The sequence below is a fragment of the Tursiops truncatus genome, chromosome X (assembly GCF_011762595.2).
Source record: "Tursiops truncatus isolate mTurTru1 chromosome X, mTurTru1.mat.Y, whole genome shotgun sequence".
Lineage (NCBI taxonomy): Eukaryota > Metazoa > Chordata > Mammalia > Artiodactyla > Delphinidae > Tursiops > Tursiops truncatus.
The window spans coordinates 6,810,961-6,826,940 of record NC_047055.1 but is presented as its reverse complement, the minus strand read 5'-3'; the positions used below and the strand labels follow the sequence as shown (position 1 = coordinate 6,826,940).

General features: G+C 37.6%; 1 pseudogene; it reads left to right on the top strand.

Moving 5' to 3' along the window:
• LOC101323199 (tRNA pseudouridine(38/39) synthase pseudogene) overlaps window positions 1–9,402 on the top strand; it is a 37,035-nt pseudogene extending 27,633 nt beyond the window's left edge.
• The last annotated feature ends 6,578 nt before the right edge of the window (window positions 9,403–15,980 follow it).

Here is a 15,980-nt window from a genome sequence, read left to right as displayed (position 1 = left end):
AGAAGTTAAGTGACTTGCCTATAAATGTAGCTAATAAGAAACACTGATGAAGTTCAAATTCAGATCCTCTGACTCCACAAATTTCTTTCTACTATACCCTCTCAATACTAAGTTTAAGATCATTTCTCTGAGTCACAAAAACAGAGGCACAGATAGATTGCATGTTGAGTGAAGACATTTTTTAAAATAATTTTTAAAATATTTAATGTAAGTATAGCTATTATGCGTGACAGAAAAGACCAGCTTAAAATGATGGATTGACTATGTAGGTTTAGAAAACCAATGACAAAATAGGCATCCATCTGGTGTGCACATTTATTTTTTAAATTGAGATTTTTTGTTCAACTTTATTTTTACACAATTTCAAATTTATGGAAAGTTGCAAGTATAGTACTAGGAATTTCCTTTATTCTTCACCAAATTCACCAATATTTCATCACATTTTCTTGCTTTCACTCATTCATTCATTTTCTTTCTCTCTCTCTCTGTGTAAATAATACATATAGTATGTAAATATATAGTATTTATTCCCCCAAAACCATTTAAGGGATAAGTCACACATATTATGAATCATTGACCTAAATCCCTAAATACCTTAGGATGTATTTCCCAGAACAATAAACCACAGTAATACCAAAATTGGGAGATTTAACTTTGATATAATAATATTCTCTAATTTAGGAATCTGCAAACCTTAGGTCTCAGGTCAAACATGGACAACTGCTGCTTGTTGTGAATAAACTTTTACTGGAACACAACCACATTTTGTCTATGACTGTTTCTGGGCTACAACAATACAATTGAATAGTTACAACAGGTACCATATGACCCACAAGTCTACAAATATTTAATATTTGATCCTTTACAGAAAAAGTTTTCTGATCCTTCTAGAATCCATAGTCAAATTTGACCTTGTCTAAATAATAACCTTCGTAGTTGCATTTCCTCATTCACGACCCACCTAAGATCATTCATTGTATTTAGTTAACGTTTCTTTAATCTCCTTCAGTCTACAACAGTTCCTCGTCCTTTCTTTGTATTTAATGACGTTGAAATTTTTGAAGAATAAAGACCACTTATTTTGTAGAATATCTCTTTATATTGGTTTATCTGATATTTCCTCATGATAGATTTAAGTTGTACATTTGTGACAGGAATAACACTGAAAAGATGCTGTGTTCTTCTTAGTGCACCTTATCAGTAGGTATATTAGATGTCAATTTCTCTTTTGTTAGTGATATTCATCTTAATCACTTAAGTTGGTGTTAGCTAAGTTCTTCCAACATGAAGTTACTATTTTGCCATATTGACATATAATTTTTTGGAGCATCAGCTGAGACTTTATAAATATCTCGTTCTGAACGAATTATCACTATGATGGTTAAAAAGTGATTTTTAAAAGTCCCATATGCATATTTTAATATCTTGGTAGGATGATGAAGCTCAGGCCTATGCCCACAAAGTGCAGGAGAAATGTTTAAGGCCAATACTCACTAGAAGCCAGGATTCACACAGAATGCTGAGCCTTATCTTCAGTGCCTTTTTGAGTCTGAGTAATGGATGTGGTATTGAAAACAGGGAACATTGTTTGGCTGACAGAATATTTATGGAGTAAAGTACTACAGGAGTGCTCAGGATAAGTTCTGAATAATATTCTTTCAGAAAATGCAGTATAGAGATTCAAATGTAAAAACTATAAGATGAATAAGAAATTTCCATCAATTCAAAATGGTTCAATATAAGGCATAACTGTCTGCATGCCAGAAAGAAACAGGCCACAACATACAGGTTTGGGTGACAGTGATTTGTAGCAGCTGTCCACAGCCAAATATTTCACTTGTGTGAGGCTGTGAGAAACAAGTCCATTGGGCTGAGCTTAGACACAGTCTCCATGCCCTCGGTTAAGGGCAATCACTTAGACTGCCACTTTCAAAATGACTTTCTCAGGTAGTGGTAGCTGACATACCAAATATATGAAACTTCTGATTTGACTCGAGATAAAGTCAAAACGAAGGTCATATCATCGTCCTCAAAGTCAGACTTTGTTCAGGAAGTAATTAGAAGAAGGATGATTAGGGAAGCAGGAACAGAACATTTTCTTCCAAGTGTTATTGACTTAGCATTGATTGATGTTTCTGTCCACTCTGATTTTAAAAAAAGGATGAGTTGAAGGACTAATTTTGAGTATATTCATTTTCAATTTCCGTTCAGTATTGGCTTGGAATAGAGCAAATAGTGAAATGATAATGGTAAAGACAAAGAAGGGTAGCAAATGTTTTTCTAGATGGTACTACCAGAGGGATTTCCCAATACAGCACAAAGGAAGTAGTAGGAAAGAAATCTCACAACATATTTTATGTGATTGAAGTATCAATCTCTAGGTCTCCCCATTTAGACATTTACATAAAACGTTGCAAATAGTCTTGTAAATACTGGTTTTTAGGCAATCCTATGTGTAATTTTAAGAAATTTTATTTTTAGAGTATGTCAGGAAGCTATAATTTTGGGGTAGTAATAATGATAGAATAAGTTGGCTTCAGTTATAGTATCCTAAAAAGGCATCGAATAATCACACTCTCGTTATAATGTACAAATACAAGCCCTCTAAGAGAACAAAGATTAAGTGAAAGAAAAGAAAAATTATACCAGTGTTGAACCTTACCATATCTTGTCATACACATATGAAGATAAGAGCTAATGTTTGCTGAGTTGTTACTCGCATTCAACTGAATCCCATGTGTGAACTGATTTATGAATCTGTACATTCCATGGTAGGTTCTCTTCTGCTATTCACCACAAAAATCTTCGTTTAGCTTCTCTGCAAAGTTGTTGATGTTTTGAAGGATATATTACCTATATACATCTGGATCATTAGCTTCGTAATTCTCCAAGATGGAGATTTGTTAGGAAGTTAATTTTAAGTGGCAAAATGTCTAAATTATTTTAAGATTGGAAATATCTCTCCACTTCCAATCATTGAAAGTTTGCTTTTCACAATGCAATAATACATTCATTCAAAATATGTTTGAGAGCTTACTATGGAACAGAAATTTTTCTTAAAAGCTGGAGAATATATTGTATGTATTGAGGGTATTCAGGGAAGGTTTTAGGGTCACATAGTCTGAAGTGAGAAGTGGCGAGAAAGGAAGGTTTTAAAACTAATTCAACAACTGCTATTTGGTATTAAGATTTCCATGAAAAAGCTACTTATGATGACACTTTAAAAGAAATAGTCTTCCTGTGGAAAAATAGTTAGGTTTCCAAAATGTAGATATTAATAGTTTATGAAGACTCAGGGGTATTGTATATTGCTATTTATCTTGATTTGTACCAGGATGACATAAATAGGCACCAAGTCCCAGCCAGAATTTTCTGTGGGAAAAGGGAAACACAGGAAGTGCTATAGATTATTTTTTAAATTATGGTGATTTGAAGGACTGTATCTGCAGACAGATTGCCTGAATTCCAATCCTGGCTCTGCCATCCACTACTTGTGTGATCTTGGGTAAATATGAGAAAACGTAAAACCTCTCTGCAGTTTCCTACTCAATAAGGTTACTGGAAGATTAAATAAATGTATGTAAAATATCGGGTTGGCCAAACCCGAACAAACTTTTGGCCAACCCAATATTTATAAAAGTGGCACATAGTAAGTACTTAGGTACTAATATTACTATTAAATAAGCGAAAACTGTACATATGAGAAAATCCAGACTAAAGAATTTTCATCATTAAAGAAGAATGAATGAAAATAAGTGAAGATGCAATTCAAAAAGTTAAAAATACAAACAGAACAAAAGGAACCATGAGAAATGAATTGTTAAATTTAGCAACAAATTATTGGATTGAAAATATAGATTAAAATCAATCCAAGCCTTGGCACATGGTAAAGATAATCAAAATGGACAATTTGTTTATGAATCAGAGAAAACACAAGATATGCTATCAGAAATTTGGAAGGGAATAAAATTATTCATAATGGTGGTGATAACTGATAACAAAAAATAATCTTGTCAGTTGCTTCTGGAAAAAGTAGTTTCTTTGTTAGGAGACCAAAACCAAGTAAAAAGACCAAGTCATGTAGTTGAATCATGGTTGCCGTGTATTTCTCTGAGGGGATGGTGATGTGAGCAGCCGGCTGACACTTGGTGAAGAAGATGGCAAAGAGGGGCTTCCCTGGTGGCGCAGTGGTTGAGAGTCCGCCTGCCGATGCAGGGGACACGGGTTCGTGCCCCGGTCCAGGAAGATCCCACGTGCCGCGGAGCGGCTGGGCCCGTGAGCCATGGCCGCTGAGCCTGCGCGTCCGGAGCCTGTGCTCCGCAACGGGAGAGGCCACAACAGTGAGAGGCCTGCGTACAGCAAAAAAAAAAAAAAAAAAAAAAGATGGCAAAGAGGTGAGGGAATAGGAAGCAAAGTTTAAGTGACAGTACTTGGAATAGAAACTTGAACTTGCCAAGCTTGGCAAGTTTTTGCTTCCTAACATATTCTTATGTATTTTCTCCCTGAATTCTGAAAAAAAACATATTACTTTTCAAAATGCCAGCCTGGCTCAGCTAGATTAAGGGAAAAAAAGGAATAGGGTTGCACCAGAGATTGAGGGGCAGAATCACTCTTCTGGGAAATGGATATGATGGCAGAGCCCTTGTGTACTGTTGGTAGGACTATAAATTAGTGCAGCCAATATGGAAAACAATATGAAGGTTTCTCAAAAAATTAACAATAGAATTACTATATGATCCAGCAATTCTATTTCAGGATATATACACAAAAGGGTCTGTAATCAGAGTCTTGAAGATACATTTGTATACCCATGCTCATAGCAGCAGTATTCACAATAGGCAAATGATGGAACCACCCAAGTATTCGTTGATAGATAAATGGTTAAAAATCTGGTCTATACATGCAATGGGATATTATTTAGCCTTAAAAAAAGGAAGGAAATTCTGACACATTCTTACAGCATGGGTGAACCTTGAGGGCATTATACTAAATGAATAAGTCAGTCACAAAAAGACAAATACTGTATGATTCCATTTATATGAGGTAGCTGGAGTTGCTAAATTCATAGACAGAAAGTTGAATGGAGGCAGGGGGATTGAGGAGTTGTTTAATGGGTATAGAGTTTCAGTTTTACAAGATGAAAACAGTTTTTTGAGATTGCTTGCATAAATGGATTTAATATTACTGAAATGCACACTTAAAATGGTTAAGATGACAAATTTTGTTATGTGTATTTTACCACAATTAAAAATAAGAAGCAGGAATGACTATATTAGTATCTGGTAAAGTAGACATCATAGCAAAGAGAGCTACTAAGGGCAAAGAGGAATATTACATTATTATAAAAGCATCAATCCACCACAAAGATATAACTGTCCTGAATATGTATCAACCAAACAGCAGAGTTTCCAAATACACAAAGCAAAAACTGACAGAACTGAAAGAAGACATTGACTAAGCCACAGTTATACTTGGACTTCAAACACCTAACACTCAGCAACTGATAGAACCACTAGGCAGAAAGTCAGCAAAGATTGAATAACTGAACAAAACAATGACCAACAGGATCTAATTTATATATAGAAGAGTCAACAACAACAGAGTACACACTTGTTTCAAGAGTCCTCAGAGCATATATTGATACCAAGATAATGTACATCCTGGGCCATAAAATGAGCCTCAACAAATTTAAGAGATTGAAATACTACAGAACATATTTTCTGAGCATAACGGAATCAAACTAGAAATATGTAAATATGAAAGACAACAGGAAAATCTCTAAACAATTGGAAATTAAACACACTTATAAATAATCCATGGGTCAAGGACAAAGTCGCAAGGAAAATTTTTTTAAAAAGACATTGAGCTGAATGAAAATGAAAAGACATATCAAAATATGTGGAATGCAGCTAACGTACCACTAAGAGAGCAATTTATAGCATTAAATGCTTACATTAGAAAGAAGGAAAGGTCTCAAATCAGAGACCTAAGTTCTTACTTAAAGAAGATAGGAAAAAAAGAAAATAAACCCAAAGCAAGGAAGTAAATAAAGAGCAGAAATCAACAAAATTGAAAGGAAGAATAAAATAGTTTTTCCCCATTGATTTTCTCTATTCAAAACAATCAATGAAATTGACAAAACTTTGGAAAGACTGACAGAGAAAATTAGAGAAAACAACGACAAATATCAGGGATGAAACAGGGACTGTCATCACAGATCCTGCAGTCAGTTAAATGGATAATAAGTGGATACTCTTGTTAACTCATAAATGTGAAAAATTACAAGAAATGAATCAATTCTTTGAAATACCACAAATTACCACCCCCCCAAAAGGTTATATAGGCAATGTAATTAGTCCTATAACCAATAAAGAGATTGAATTTGTAGTTTAAGTTCTGAAAAAGAAATACCCATGTCCACATGATTTCACTGGAAAATTCTACCAAACAGAGATTATACATTGACATTTACTCTTTATCACAAAATCAAAGAGGGTGAGGACATTTCACATCTCATTTTATGAAGCCAGGATTACCCTGATATCAAAACTACCAAGAGAGTACAAGAAGAAAGTGGAAAGAGTCACCATACCTGGTATTAAGGTTTACTATGCAGTCACAATAATGAAGACAGCATGGTGTTTGCTGAGGGATGACACATATATCAATGGAACAGAATAAAGAACCCAGAAATAGCCTCAAACCAATATTCCTAACTATTTTAGACAAAAATGAAAAAGCAATTCAAGGAGTAAGAGTACCCTTTTTAACAAATTGTCCTGGAGCAATCGGACATCCATAGTTTAAAAACAAAACAAAATAACAACAAAAAAACCTTGGCCCAAATCTCATACCTTATACAGAAATGAAAAAATATCACACATTGAAATGTAAAACTATATAATCTTAGAGAAGATGTTTGGTACCTGAGACCAGGTGAAAAGTCCTTAGACACCAAAAGCATGATCCATAAAAGGAAAAAATTGATAAACTGGACCTCATGAAAATTATGACTTTTGCTTTGTGAAACATGCTATAATGATGATGAAGCATAAGCTACAGACTGGGAAAAAATATAAATCACATTACCTGACAAAGGACTTGTATCTGAAACATATAAAGAGCTCTTGACATTCAACAGTGAAAAAATTTAAAAATCCAATTAGAAAATGGGCTATAGCAGTGGCCCACGATAAGCAGATGGGTTGGACCTATATGGCTCCTTTATTCCTGGGGTTATCATTTCATTGCTAAAAATGACGTAAACAGAAACCAGACCGAAAAACTCCTAATAAGAGTACAAGAACTGAAGAAGGAGATGCAATGGCTTAAAAAGGAAGAGGCCAACAACAACAAGAATTCAAATATTAGAGAAAATTCTTCAGGAACTGGAAGTGCTAAGTGTGCTCTTTTTTTTTTTTTTTTTTTTTTTTTAAATTTCAGTGCTCATGACCAAAGACATGCAGCCCTAACATTAGTCCGTCTGGTCTGGACTAGGGATACCAAGGCTTTGCCAGTCAGGAGAACACAATACAACTGAACAGAAACTGAGGCTTAGCCAAGACTAGGAGAAAACAGGCAGACCTCCAACCCTCACTGATGTGGGTGAACAAACAAAGACATTAAATGACTTTGGACAGGTGATTTCTCTTGACCTTTGTTTTTACTTTCCAAGGGGCAGGGATTCAGAGGATTTTAATTTGAAAGGGGTCAACGATGCTGCTAAAGAGATTCATTATGCCCACATTTCCAATCAGGTGCTCCCTCCAGACTTCTCTCTACTGGCCTGGGCCCCTGTAGAACCCAGCTTCAGTGCTAGGTTCAGCTATCATGAGCAGACTTACTGCCATTTTCCCTTTGTGCTGATTTAGATATTGTAACCATGAATTATACAGCTCAGAAATATGACGACACATAAGATTTTAGGAACTTGTGTAAAATACATGTAGCCAACAGAGTGATTAATTTTCAGTGGACTACTCTCTCTGCTCAAGTACAGCTAGGAGTCCAGAGCCTGGGTGAGGGGAAAGGACAAGAACCTTTCTAGTTATGTCAATGTGAAGTGAGTGGCCAGGTGTTCCTTTATCGTCAAGTCTCCTGTACGATGGCTGTCTTTTTCTGATTGCCAAAGGAATGGAGAAGCCAGAGATTATTGATAAATCTGCTGAACATAGAGAAATATCCCCAGAAACCTCACTATGGTATGGCTGTAGAATTTTCTCTTGTCTTATATGACTTTAAGTTTGAAAATATCAACTGGATCTAGGATTGGGAGGTTCAGGAGTTCAGTGCTACCCACCACCGACAGCTATAGGCTAAATACACTGTTAAAACTTACATGTTGTATAGTATACTAGAAGGACTGGACTCTGTTGCCATACCCTGTGGGAAAGGACCAAAAATGGATGGAGTGATAGAATAAAGAAAAGTTAATAACTCTGTCATAAGGCAGACCATTGCATTTGTAGTAGGAGTGGAAATGTACATTATAAGCCCCTAATAGATCATCCTAAATGTCAAGTATAGGAATCCTGATCCAGCATCTTGTAAGTAGGGGATGCATCGAGCATCCACGTTTATTTCATGAAGAGTAAACAAAAGCCTAAAGGGACTGTAATGACACACAGAGGAAGAAAATATTATATATAGAAGACAACAAACAGGCTCTGTGTTTATACAGAAACTAAAACATCATTTAACCACAGAAAAACTCACCAGGGTCTAGGAGGCAACAACCAGCTAGTGGTAGGTGGGTGTAGAAAGGAAATAATATACATGCTATATATATAATTGCAAGAAGTCCTAGAAATTCAGATGATCAGCTCTTAACAAAAGCCCATAAGGTCATAGTAAGGAAGGTCTTGCTGCTTAAATAAGAAACAATTTGTTCTTTTATCCCTATCATAAAAGATTGAGATTTTTAATAAGCAGTCGTAAAATGGAGATGTATTTCTGTGCACCTGGAAACCTGTGCCTTGTGTTCAAATTCATGAAAGCCTGATTTTGTCAGTGTTAAAAAAAAATAGGCTATAGACATGAATAGAAATCTTAGTGAAGAGGATATACAGATGGCAAATGAGCACATAAAAAGATGTTCAACATTTACCATCAGGGAATTGCAAATGAAAAGTTCAATGAGATATCACTATACATGAACCAGAATCACTTAAAACAATTTTTTAAATGATAACACCAAATGCTGGTGAGAGTGCAAAAGACCTGGTGGGACTGTAAACTAGTATAGCCACTCTGGAGAGAAGTATGGAACTTTTTTACAAAACTGAATATGCCATTACCATATGACCCAGCAATTGTACTCGTGGGCATTTATCTCAGAGAAATGAAAACTTTAAGTTCATAGAAAAACTTATACAGGAACGATCATATCAGCCTTATTCGTAATAGTCAAAAAATAAAAACAACGAAAATGTCCTTCAATAAATGAATGGTTAAACTGTGGTACATCCATACCATAGAATACTACTCACCAATAAAGAAAGCAAAAAAAAAAATTGATACACACAACCACTTGAATATATGTCAAGGGATTTATGCTGAACGTAAAAAGCCAATCACAAAAGGTTATATGTTGAATGATTCTATTTATTTAACATTCTAATGGCAGCATTATAGACATGAAGAACAAACTACTGATTCCAGGGGTCATGGAGAGAGGGAGATAGTTGTGATTATAAATGAGTAGCATGACAGATCCTTGTGATGGAAACTTTCTGTATCTTGACTGTAGTGGTGATAATCACAGGAAATTACACAGGTGATAAAATTGCATAGAACCATACACACACGCACACAGACTTGTGCATGTAAAACTGGAAAAATTGAATATGGTAAACGGATCAAAACAATTTCAGTTTCCTGATTGTGATATTGTCCTATAGATATGCAACATGTTACCACTGAGAGAAACTAGGTTAAGGGTGTAAGGTATCTTACTATTTCTTATGACTGCACATGGCTTGACAATGATCTTAATTTTTAAATAAAATTAAAGCAAGTTTGTGGCATCATTTAAATGCTACTAAACTCTCAACAAAATAACAATCATAATATTAAAAAGAAATGTAATATTGATGTACACAAGAACATTGACTCTCTATGCTGAGTAACAGAAGCTGGATAAAAATGAGTACATACTGATTCCATTTATATAAAATGCCAGAACATGTAATCTATGGAGACAGCAAGCAAATCAGTGGTTATCTGAGGATGGGGGTGCAGAGAGGGACAAGAGGAAGCAATTGTCAGGGGGTAAGGGGAGACTTACGGGGGTGATGGGTATTTTCCCACTTATAATTGTGGTAATGGTTTAACAAGTATACACATATGACCAAACTCATTCAGCGGTCACTTTAAGCATGTGCAATTTATTATATGTCAATTATACTTCAATAAAACCACTTAAAAGGATCGTCTCTTCAGAGAAAAAACAACAAGAACTTTGGAAGGAATAGAGATAAAAGATGTTTGGAGGGGAGATGATGTTGTTTTAGAATTCTTTGTAGACAGTTGCCTGTACTGAGAGCAGACAGCTCTTACTTCCCTGCCCTTGGGAAGCCACTGCTCCACCTTAAGTTTCTTTAGAAAGTGGGCTGATCAGTGTTGAGTTTGTGGCTTCCATCCACCATTATTTGAGTCCTCAGGGTGCTTTCAATAACTTTTAGTAGGGTGAGATTTTTGGCCCTCTGGAGGACCTTTAGTCGCTGGCATCGTAGGGTGAGATGTAGCAAACACTTGTATGACGTAGGTGGCCTGGAAGTGATTTGTCTATTTCTTGGGATGATACTGCCACCTACACACCTCAAACCACATAGGTTCTGGCAATGTACACTTTGTCGTGCCCCTCGTCCAGCCCCCTACCCCAAAGACAGAAACGCCAAGCCCCTTTCCACCTTGCCTGTGGGTTCAAGTGTTAAGTAGGAAATTTATCTTCAGCACTCAGTCCTGACCCATTCCTTATCCCCACTGTCTGGTTAACTGTGATTCTGCCAGTGTCCCCCGCAACCTTGCAGGACTCAACGTCCCTCCCTCCTCACACACCTGCCTCTTCCCTTCCTTCCCTGCTCCCACCATGAGAGAACTCGCAGAAACACACAGAAATTTTCACAAGTTGATTTTTATTTAATTAGCATCCGTGTACCCTGATGTTGTAAAATTCCGTGTCTACACAGTTGGCCATTTCTCAGACCTCAGACTTGGCAGATATTTCTGAGGTCTCTGGCCTCCCCCTGAGCTTTACTGGCTCACCAGCTCTTCACTTGGAGGGGTGTTGCCGCATGGCACTTGGTTCTGCGCGGCCTCTTGGTTCTGCTCGGCCTCTTGGTTCTGCTCTGCATTATTCTGATGTTGATTTAGTGTCTCATCCAGCCTGTGAGAACAGCTGGAGAGTGTTTGTCTTGTAGCTTTCTTCTGCTGTTTCGTAGGGTTGACAGCTTTCTTAGAGGGTTTTTTATTCAGACTCCTTTGAAGGGGTTTCGTCACGGTCCTGGCTGTCTTCAGCACCTGGAAGGACAACAGAGTGAGGTCAAAAGGACATTGGATTAGGGAGAAGAAGATGGGCTATTGATGGAAAGAGAGACTTCATGAGAAGGGGTCAGGGCTGAGGAGGGGGTTTGTGCCAGGCAGGGAGAGGGTAGGATTCTTGGGGGAGAGGGAATCCATGAAGAAAACAGCTTGGGTAGGGTCATCTTACGTGGCCACCACGTCTAGGTCTGAGGTTATAGGGAGCCTCATCCACCCTCCTCCGTTTGGCTCTCGAGGGTTTTCGATCCATGTCTGTATCAGGCTCTAGGAGTCTTTGGCACGCCTCAGCTGTATTGAAGCCTACCAGTGGTCTACTCCGGGCCTACTGACCACGCTATATATACAGCTCCCCAGGACGATGAAGGGTCCGTACCCTCAGCCAATGGTGGCTAAGGAGGGACTTAGCCATCACAAAGCAGCCCTTGTGACACGTCTGTTGATGTAGCTCAGACATTTCAAAGAACCATTCCTGACACCTGGGGCGGGGTGGGGGGGGGATGATGATGAGGTGGGGTGGGGGGGGGGATGATGATGAGGCCAGGATGGCTCGGTTAGAGAGAAGAGTCTTCCCAAGCCGAACTGCCACCCTCCTCATATCCCTATGTTCAGTTGTGGTGGTGCACATGGTAGAGAACAAACCTTTCCTCCAAGCTATTCTCCAAGGCCACCCCTACTCAGTGGTTTATTCTGAGATCTCCCACCCTTAGTTATCAGCTAGTGTTTTGGATATCTTACTTAAAATCCCTCCAAAAGCTGTATGGCTGAATTTAAATATTGGTGGAGATATGAATCATCTTACAAACTAACAGAAAGACAGCTCCCATGAATAAACATCTCCCTACCTAGAGCATCTGGCATTAAAGCCTGCTGATTTTGATTAAATTATCTTCTGCCCGCTCTGCAACTTAAAGGCAGGGATTAGAATTAACTGCCCACTCATGAAGGTTGCTTTTATTTTTTCTTTTATTCTATTCTTGGACTCTGGCCATATTGTCATCATTGAGTTTGACAAGGTTCTTTCTCCTACAGTTTTTCTATTTTTCTTTCATCCTAGAGTCCAACACTCATTTCCTTCCCACAATTAGGCACCTACTCGGATGTGTTTGAATCATGCCCTCGTATATGTTTGTACTCTTGCGAAACATATAGCCTTATGAAATGTGTGTGTGTGTGAATATGGTGCATTGTGCCGTAGACCTCGTTCTGTTTCTTACCTTATGCTTTTAAGTTCAACTTATGTAGCTATATGTATCTCTAGCTAATTGTTTCTAACGCTGCATCATATTCCATTAGAACGAATATCCCAAGTATAACTTGTCCATTCCTTCCTCTTTTGAGGGACATCTATGTTGGCTCTCCACTCCACTGCCAGAAACATTGCTATGAGGAGCATTCTCATTCATGTCTCCCTATGGACTTCTGCATATATTTTTCTGTAATATACGCTCAGGAATAGAATTTCTAGGTCATAGATATCCTTAGTCCGTTTGAGCTGCTAGAACAGAATACCATAGACTGGTGGCTTAAGCAACAAACATTTACTCCTCACAGTTCTGGTGGCTGAAAGGCCAAGATTAGGATGCCAGCATGGTTGGGTTCTGGTGAGGGCCCTCTTCCTGCTCATGTCCTCACATGGCCTAGCTCAGTGTGTACACACAAAGAGAGAGACAGCTATCTCCTGTGTCTTCCTCTTTTTCTAAGGGCATTAATCCCATCATAAGGCCCCCATCCTCATGACCTAATCCAACTTTAATTTTCTCCCAAAAGCCCCACCTCCAAATACCATCACATCTAGAGGGCTAGGGTTTCAGAATATGGATTTTGGAGGGACACAAACATTGTCTATAAGCAATATTTTTTTCTAAATACTGCCAGGTTGCTCTCCAGAGTGACAGTACCAGTCTATTTTCCCAATAGAATTCTATTATTACTTGTTTCCCTGCATACTCATCAATACACAGTGTGGAAGCAGCTTCTGATATGACTCCCAATAATCCCAGCCTCCTGATGTTCACATGCTTGTGTAATCCACTCTCCTTGAGTGTGGGCTGTACCTAGTGTCCTGCTTCTAATGAGTTGAATCAGTAGAAGCCAGCAAAAGTCATAGGATGTGCTTAACATGATTAAGTTTCCTCTTGCTAGAACTTTGTTGCTGACGGTCTCTCTTGCCCCCTTGTTTTCTCATTCTGATGAAAGCATATTGTGTGGTGCTCAGTGAAGAGACTCGCATATCAAGGAACAGCTCCTGAGGACCTGAGCTTTTTAGTGCAACGACCCACAAGGAGCTGCGTGCTACCAACACCCAATTAGGGAAGCAGATCCTTCCCAACTGAGACTTGAGATGAGGTAGCCTTAGAAGATATGCAGAGCCAGAGGACTAGCTAAGCTGCACCCATATTCTTGATCCATAGAAACTCTGAGATAATAGATTCTGTTGTTTCAAGCAACTAAGTTTTGGGGTAAGTTTTTACACAGCAAGTGATAACAAAGACACTTAGTATTACCCGACTTTTAATTTAAAAAAACTCTGATTGGTAAATAGTGTAATCTCCTTTCACTTCTGTGATTACTAGTGATTCAGCTATTTAGATTTTCTGTTCTTTAAATTGTTTCTTGGTTAATAATGTTTCTCATTCTATTGGATTTCTTCTCTTTTTCATGTTGGTTTTACCATTCCTTTGTATTTTATGGATACTAATTCTTTGTTAGTGAACTTTGATATGCTTTGGGTAATGTTCAATACTTGTGTTATCCTCCACGTAGAGTTCCTGCACCATGTGGTATGTGGTGATATCTTTATCATATACCTTTTATTTTGAAGGGGTATTATTTCATTGATCATGGCCTCTAGTACTAGGTTGAATGTAGAGACAATATCAGACATGGATATCCTGAAATTTATGTGCCTAATGTGTTATAGTAATTAGGAGAAGGTTTTCTGGGTTTTGTTTTATTTGCTACAGAGACTACATCATGTTAAAGAAGTTTCCTGCTATTCTTAGGTTTTGGAAAGCACTTTGTAAAAAATCATGTGTCTTTACCAAATGCTTTTGATCTCCCCATTGAGATGATTATTTAAATTAAATGTTTTCCTTATCTTCTTAGGGTGGGGGATCACACAGACGTATTTTCCTATCTTAAATCAGTCTTCTCTTCCTAAGACAAATCTTACTTGATTATGATGCATTATCCTATTATCATATATTATTTTCCAGTTTTGTATCTATGTTCATAAGGGAGATAGCCTTTAAATTTCATTGTATGATCCGTTCTATCTCAGCTATGAAACCAAGGTTTTTACGAGCCTTATAAGACGGGTTGGTAAGGTTTCTCTCATTTTTTATCTTCTGAAACAGCTTGTGTGAGAGGTGGAATTATCTGTTCCTTGAATACTTTGTACAATATATCTCTAAAGCTATATAGATCTAGGGCTTTCCTGTATGTGGAGCAGTGGACAAGGGTGAGTCTGATGACTGTTTTATTTCTGTAATAGTTACAGGCATTTGGATTTGTGAGATGGGCTAATTAATAATACCCATTTCTTCCTTTCCGAGTTTGGAACCTATTGGTAGATACGTATGCATCAGAGAGACATAGATAAAGCTGATTGCAAGTTGTGACTTTAGATCTCTAGCCAAGCAGACTTGCTAATAATTCACCCCTGAATTTGCTCCACTCCTTACTACGTGGCAGATCAGAATTCATCATTCAGCTGGTAGGTTGATCCTGTGAAAAGTGAGTGGATCCGAAGGGGCTGGGTGAAGCATGCCCCACTGCTGCTTACAGTTTTACCAAAGAAATCCCTGTCTCTTCCTGGCGAGAAGCGAGTGAGGCTAAATGTGTTTAAAAGTTAGACCAGAGAGAATTCCCTGGTGGTCCAGTGGTTAGGACTCCATGCTTCCACTGCAGGGGGCACGGGTTCAGTCCCTGGTTGGGGAACTAAGATCCTACATGCCACACAGCGCTGCCAAAAATAAAGTAAAATAAAATAAAAAGTTATACTAGAACAAGTGAGAGTCTCCCAAACAATTGGCCTTTTCAGGTTTTTCTCTGCAGAATTTAGCCATTTATATTATTTCCCCCAGCAGTATGCTCGTTCTTCTTGGGCTTCAAGCTTATTGGCACACACTAATTCATAATATTATTCCGTTACTTTTTAAATTGCTATAGTATTTTTACTTTTCTCATTCACATTTTGCTTTAGTCTTGGCTCTTTTTTTTTCCTGATGTCTCCCATGGTTTATCTTGTAAATCTTTTAAAGTAATCATTTCTTGATTTTATAATTATTCTTTATTTTTGGTCTGTATTTCCTCATTTGTTTGTTTATATCTATTTCCTCCTTTATGGTTTCTTTCACATTTAGTCTGTTGCCCTTCATTCTAGCTTGTTAAATTGAACACAAAGCTTATTTGTCTTCAATATACTTTTTTGAATTCTG